The sequence below is a fragment of the Sus scrofa genome, chromosome 8 (assembly GCF_000003025.6).
Source record: "Sus scrofa isolate TJ Tabasco breed Duroc chromosome 8, Sscrofa11.1, whole genome shotgun sequence".
In the NCBI taxonomy this organism is placed as follows: Eukaryota; Metazoa; Chordata; class Mammalia; order Artiodactyla; family Suidae; genus Sus; species Sus scrofa.
In genome coordinates, this window is record NC_010450.4 from 116,664,586 (window position 1) to 116,672,028 (window position 7,443).

Here is a 7,443-nt window from a genome sequence, read left to right on the forward strand (position 1 = left end):
GCCCAGTACTTCTTGGGACCCTAGCATGGCCGGGTTCGAGAACACGTGGTTCAACGATCATCAGAGGAACCGCATAACAATCAATTACTTTCAAGTATATTTGATATCATGTAGTAGAGATTCAGCTATTGAGACAAATTTGCAGCAGAACTTTAACATTCAGAAAGGACTGTGAAGGGTAAGTCAGGAAACCAAATCTGAATGAAACACAGTGGTGGTCAGTAAATGCAGAGAAAAAGTCACTGCCATAGGTTAAACTACCATGTTTTTTTACTTGACAATGTGGCAATGATCCATATGGCTCCTCCTCCCCACTTTCTTCCCTTCCTTTTCCTTTCTCCACTTGGTGGCCAGAATGAAATTTCCAAAACGCAAAATCGATCATACTCTTTCCCTAGTTTATACCCTTAGAGGCTCCAAATTGCTCTTAAAAGTCCAAGCTCTTTGAGTTGGCTTGCCATTGCCTGTAAAATTGATTCCTTCTTCATAAAATGAATAAGCATGTTAGCTATTGATTGACAAATGAATTAATATGTGGGAAGACTATAAATACAATCTTTTTGACCACAATTGTCTACTCTGCTTTACTTGATCCTCCTCTAGTTCCAAGTTACATATATTAAAGATGCATTTATAGCCAATTTTTACTTTTTACTATTTTTAAAAATTTTAATGATTTTTATTTTTTCCATTATAGTTGGTCTACTATACAGCAAAGTGACCCAGTCTCTCACACACACACACACACACACACATATATACATTATTTTTCTGGCATTATCCTCCATCATGCTCCATCACAAGTGACTAGATATAGTTCTATAGCCAATTTTTAAAACTTTATTGATATCCCAAATCCTTGAGTGATGTGGTAATATGAAACATTTTGTTCCACTACATAAAATCAAAGTAGGACTTTGAAAAACTTTTGGTTTCCAAAGGAGACAGTTTGGGGGGTGGGAGGATGCACTGGGGGTGTGAGATGGAAATACTATAAAATTGGATTGTGATGATCATTGTACAACTATAAATGTAATAAATTCATTGAATAATTAAAAAAATAAAGAATGAGTTTATGTTAATCAATAGTATCCTATGTCTAAATGTACTAAGTAGTGTTCAATTAATGGAAATGCCTAAACAATGTAACAAAAAGGAAGGGAAAAATATATCTAAGTCATTGAGTGAGAGTGAGAATGAGTTCTGTTTCTTGTCTGATTGATTCTGGAAGTTTCATATATATTGGAAAAAGTTCTAATAAATTACAATAATGTTATTTTGCATAACTATTAAAAACAAAGTAGGGTTCCTTGCCACTGGAAGATATGACCTTGACAAATTGCGACCCTGTTTGTGATATATCATATCATTATAACGCAGAGGCATTAAAGACATCTAATTAATTCTTCTCTTCCATGAATTTTGCCAAATTTCTTTTGACTAGTAATATAGCATTAAGTTATTCTTGATTTTCTAATTTGATGACTGTGATGGAGTCCACCCATCCCAGATTTTATTTTACCTCTCTTGAAAAAATTTCTTTCTCATAGGGAGTTTCTGCTGTGGTGCAGTGGGTCAAGGATCTGACATTGCCACAGTTGTGGACATAGGTCACAGCTTCAGCTCAGATTCTGTCCCTGGCCTGGGAACTTCCATATGCTGGGAATGTGGCTGGGGGAAAAAAAAAAGTCCTCTCTCATAGCATCTTATAGTTTTTATTATTATTTTTGTTTCACAATGTGTTCTTCACAGAGATTATTACAAATAAGCACAATGAAGGCAGAAGTTTATCTTTCAGTCCTGTCAAACTGTATTCTCTAGCATCTAGCATGGAACCTGGCAAATGTTAGGCACTGAAACTTTTTTTTTTTTTTTTTTTTTTTTTTTTTTTGCCATTTCTTGAGCCGCCTCTGCGGCATATGGAGGTTCCCAGGCTAGGGGTTGAATTGGAGCTGTAGCTGCCAGCCTACGCTAGAGCCAGAGCAACGCAGGATCCGAGCCACGTCTGCGACCTACACCACAGCTCACAGCAACACCAGAGCGTTAACCCACTGAGCGAGGGCAGGGATCGAACCCTCAACCTCATGGTTCCTAGTCGGATTTGTTAACCACTGCATCACGATGGGAACTCCTGAAAAATATTTTTTGAATTACTGAATAAATGTACTGCACTTTTAAATCCTCTGTGTGTTTGGGTTTGTTAGAAAACAGAAATCACTCTCATATTTTGTGTAGGAAAACATTATAATCCAGAGCATTGGAATTGTTGTGGGAGAGAAAGTCTGGAAGATTATTATTCAGCAAATTTGAAAATGCAGGATTGCTGGAGAGCTGACATCAGTGAGCCTAGCTGCATGGAGTAGTGAAGCGGGTTATTCCCAGGAGGATGGCTGTTAGCCCCTGGAAGCTTCTGTAGATGATCTCAGCTCCTGCTTATAGCAGGTGATTCCTAGGAGAAGTGCTCAAAGCCAAAGAGTGCTGCCAACAATGATCTCATCTGCCTGCAGACAGCTGCTACTGAGAAAAATGGCTTCTTCTCTTTAAAATCTTCATGAATGTCTTACTTGTAGGATCTGACCTTGAATGCTACTGGAAAGGGATTCTGGGACATGTAGTTCCACAATGTAGACAGGATGAGAGTAAAGTTGACAAAAGGCAATTGAGCACAGTGAGCCATTAGATGGGCGCTCCTGATTAAAGAACTAGACTGTAAATTTCATGACAAGAAAGATTTAATTCAGTGAAAGACAAGCATCGTATGATATCACTTATATGTGGAATCTAAAAAAAAAGGATACAAATGAACTTATTTGCAAAGGGAAACAGATTCACAGAATTTCAAAGACTTGTGGTTACCAAAGGGGACAGATAAGTGGGGAGGGAAGCACTGGGGGGTTTGGGATTGGTATATGCACACTAAGGTGTATGGATTGATTGGCTAATAGGGACTTGCTGTATAGCACAGAGAACTCTATCCGATATTCTGTGATAATCTACATGGGAAAAGAATCTGAAAGAGAACGAATGTGTGCATATGTATAACTGAATCACTTTGTTGTCAGCAGAAATTATCATAATCTTGTCAATCAACTCGACCTCAATAACACACAAAAAAATCCATCTATCCCCAGCAGTTGGGTGCTTATGGCCGCGAGGACTAGCTGAGCAGCACAGAACCACACTCCCCTTCCATAGCGTAGACTTGTTTCTGGGACGTGGCTGCCCATCCATTTTCCCCAGCTTTCTGTGCCTCTAAGTGAGACTATGTAACTAGTTCTTGCCTATGCACTATGGACAGAAGCGATGGGTAACTAGTTTGAGTTGAAGGGGATGGGTGCCAGGGTCTCGACTTTCTGAGGTCTCTTTCTCTTTGCTTGTTGTCTGGCTGAGTGTAAAGCATTGAGCAGAGGACTCTGAAAAGACCCTAGGACATGGCAGAGTCACTCATGGAAATATCTGGGATTTTGTCATTGTTTGGATAAAAGCTGCTGAATAGGAATGTCTGATTTGACTTTGAATATTAAGATCTAAATCAAGTAGTATAAAACCAATGAAATTTGGAGATTACTGTTATAACAGCTGGTCACTCCCAAATGCTTAAGAAATACCATGCCCTTTGGAGTTCCCGTCGTGGCTCGGGGGTTAATGAATCTGACTAGGAACTATGAGGTTGCGGGTTCAATCCCTGGCCTTGCTCAGTGGGTTGAGGGTCCAGCATTGCCGTGAGCTGTGGTGTAGGCTGCAGACGCGGCTTGGATCCTGTGTTGCTGTGGCTCTGGCGTAGGCCGGTGGCTACAGCTCCGATTAGACCCGTAGCCTGAGAACCTCCATATGCCATGGGAGTGGCCCAAGAAATGACAAAAAAATAAAAAGAAAATAAATAAATAAATACCATGCCCTTTGCTTAAGGATGAGGGCCTGACAGGCAAGCTGCATTCTGGCACTCTTTGTGTGCTTGTTAAGTTCTCACATACTCCCCAAATGTTCAGAGATATGACAAGGCAAGATTGGTAACTAACTAGAAAGGATCATCGCATTGTTAGAAACTGAAAACTTTGTAGCAGTTTCCTGAACAAAACTTCAAACAATCACAAAATGTGATAAGTGGTGTCATCAATAACTAGCTCACATGATTAAAACTCAGAACTCCTGTTAAATTCTTGAGGCAGTTTTGAATTTCTACTCAATAAACTAAGTGAGGGCCCCAGGAGCCTGTAATATACCTGAAATTGCAAGCTAATCTTGTGACACCGTCAGGTGCTAAAAATTAGCCAGGATATTATTCTCTGATATGTTTCAGATCCTTCCACTAAATCATTTTAATCCTAGCAGGAGAGATTAAAATAATATACAACAACAACAAAGTGACAGGCATGATATTAAGTGCTGGTTTAAGCCAGGAACCACAGGCTGTTAATTCCATACACATAACAATAACTTCTCATTAATTATTATTATCCCAACTTTACTGATGACAAAACTGATGCTCAGAGAGATTAAGAAACATGCCTCAGGCCACACAGCTCTTTTAATATTTCTCTTTGATCTAAAAAAGTAATCTATGTATTTGTTGGTAATTTGTTTGATACACTCACAACCCACAGGAGGAAGTTTTCATACATCTTCTGTCTAGGTTGCATTTGGTCATTGTTTTCTTACTAAATAGCCTGCTAAAGAATGAATTATTTTTTCGTATGTTTGACAGAAGATTTCTCTTGATTTCATACTTTTTTCTTATACTCATTTCTCCACTTCTGTAAGCTGTACTCATTATAAAATTAATTTTTTTTCTTATCACTTTAAAATGAGAGGCCATTTGGTTAATGTGGTCTCACTGATTTAGGGACTGAAATGCTGCCTTAAGCCTTCTCATATCATTCCACTGCCTTATAACTAGAAATTAAAAGGAGTTGCTTAAAGAAATTTTGTTTATAACCATAAGCTTCAATTCCACACATATGAATATTACTTATCAAGCTTTCACAAAATAAACACCTAAAAACTGAATAAAATAAAGTGAGAGCTTTCAGTTTGGTAGCTAAGCTATTTCTCTGTCAATACGCTCCAATAACAACTGCTGCTGTGAATACGATTGCTATGGTTATTCTTCTTGTTGCCACAATTATTTATTGAACGCCCATTCTTTTCACTCACCATACTTATATACAAAAACACTAATCTTGAAAACAACCCTGTAAGGTAGATATTATTCCCGTTTCATGCTAAGGGAAGTTAAACGTAGATACATTCTATCTATCAAGGACAGATAGGATGAGTTAGTGACACACCAGGTTTGAATCTGACTTCAAGCCCTGCTATTTTTCATTACATCATGCGACCTCTTTGAACTCATTTATAGAGAAGCGTCTGAAACCCAGTCCATTTGCTTACCTGGCATCAAAGAAAATCCTCAGCCATGTAGTTGAGTTGTTCCGTCTAATATCCCAGGCTTCCAAAGCTCTGTGTTTCCTCCTTCCTCTGAGCTGCCTTTCTAACTCTTTTCTGCTACCCAGGTCCTAGCCAGCTGATAACATCCAAGCAATTTTTATATTGAGGAGTAATAGATAAATGCTAGCCAGGCAAATGCTTCTCTTATAAAGCCTTCCAAGATTTCTTCAATGCAGGTGATCTTTTAGGCGAGCCTTGAAAAGGTGTGCTGGTCTGGGGAGTGAAAAGGACCAGTGGATCAGGACCAGGTTGGCAGGCAGGCAGACAAAGGGGCCAACATAGTTTTGTCATTTGTTTGTTTTTCAGCTCCACATGTTCACCAAATCACTGTTAAGAAGAATGACATCTGCCTCTAATGATGATCGGCATGAATTCTATAAGCGTTATTGCTTTAGTGCTATACTCTTATGGAACAGAAAAGGAGAAAAATCTGGAAGAGGAGAAAGGTGGACTCAGCAAAATTAAAGGCTCTATTTTAAAATTAAATTGTGACTTTATTCCATATTGAATGGCTGCTTAAACTTAAGTTTTTCATTGCTGCCAAAGAACTGCCCTCACTAATACTCAACTAGTTCCACCCAGAAAGCTTATCTCCCAGCTGATCAGCCTTAGAATCTGGGAGAGGGAGTAACACACGGCTTGTTAGAGCAGTGGTTTTACCCGTGGAATCCCCTGGGAAACCTCAATGATCTTGTGGTCTGGGTTTCCTATTCAGATATTCTGATTTAATTGGTCTGGGAATGGGGAATTTTAAAGCCTTCCCAAGCAGTTCTAGTGTAGAGTTAAGACTGGGAACCAGTGAACAACTGGGTTGGCTCTAGAGCCTGGGTTTCCACATTGAAGATCCTTAGAATTCATAAGGAAGGGTGACATTAACCAGCCACTCCTGTAATTGTCCTCATATAATTTCTTCATGATTCTATATCTTTTTTTCTTTCTTTCTCTCTCTTTGAAAACCCATGACCATTGGATGAGAAAGCAAGAAGGTTTAAAAGAGTTCTGGGAAATCAGGCTGAGACTGGCTAAATTAGGTAAGAATTCACTCTTTGGCTTGGCTAGGTTGGCTGGGAAATGAATAGATTAGAGATGGTGGAAATTAATTAGTGAGGAAATATGAAACAGTGGAAAAAATTAACTTGGAATTAAAACACTTGGGTTTACTCCTGGCTTTGCCACTTATTGTATGTGAATGATTCATTTTCCTTTTTAGTAGAATACGAAAATCTGATTTTTTGATTTCTGAAGGCTTTTCTGATTTAACAAGTATCACTAAGGGAAAAGAGGGGGATGTCATTAAAGTTAAGGAAGCAATGCTTGGGTAGGCTTCAGCCCATTTGTGTTACCTTGGTTTCCAGGGAGCTGGAGGAAATCCTACTTCCATTAACACCTTCCTGGTTTTGGAAGGTATCATGGAACCTCAAGAGGAAGGGCTCTGATTCCAGGTTGTGGCTGGGGGGTTTTCTCACGACTTAGTTTCTGCCTCCCTGCCTCTGACTTTGTCCTGACTCACATGGCATTTTCTCTGTGTTCACTTGGTGTTTCTCTATTTCCTTTCCTACTTCCTGATACCCATACTTGTCTACTCAACCATGGCAGGTGTTCAGCTAGGTGCAATTTACCCCAATAATGGGATGCTTCACCCCGAATCGAGAGAATGGCAAATTCTGCTGCTTTGTCTGAGTAGAAGGGGATGGAGAAGTGGAGAGTGTTAGGTTCACCAAGGGAGGAATACTCAAGGCCTAGTTGGTAAAGCAAAAGAGATTTATTAAGGAATTAGAGGGGGATGGGCTGAGCTCGAGATAGTGCCAGCTGTGACTGTGAGGAGGTGCTAGGCTTATAAAGGATCTGTGGCTGGATGGCGTACATAGAGGGAACTTGGGTCAGAACGACTAAAGAGGAGGAGGGGAAGGTCAAGTGAAGAAAGGTAGGTGGTCGAGTCCTGTGACAGAGGGCAGTTAATCCTTGTAGATGGTTAATCTATGGTTCACATTTCGG

The 7,443-nt window shown here is 39.6% G+C and overlaps 1 long non-coding RNA gene across 1 annotated transcript; it reads left to right on the top strand.

The window, feature by feature from the left end:
• On the top strand, window positions 5,565-5,929 carry LOC110262180. Its single transcript, XR_002346848.1, has 2 exons — window positions 5,565-5,651; window positions 5,755-5,929. It is a non-coding gene; the product is annotated as an uncharacterized LOC110262180 (long non-coding RNA).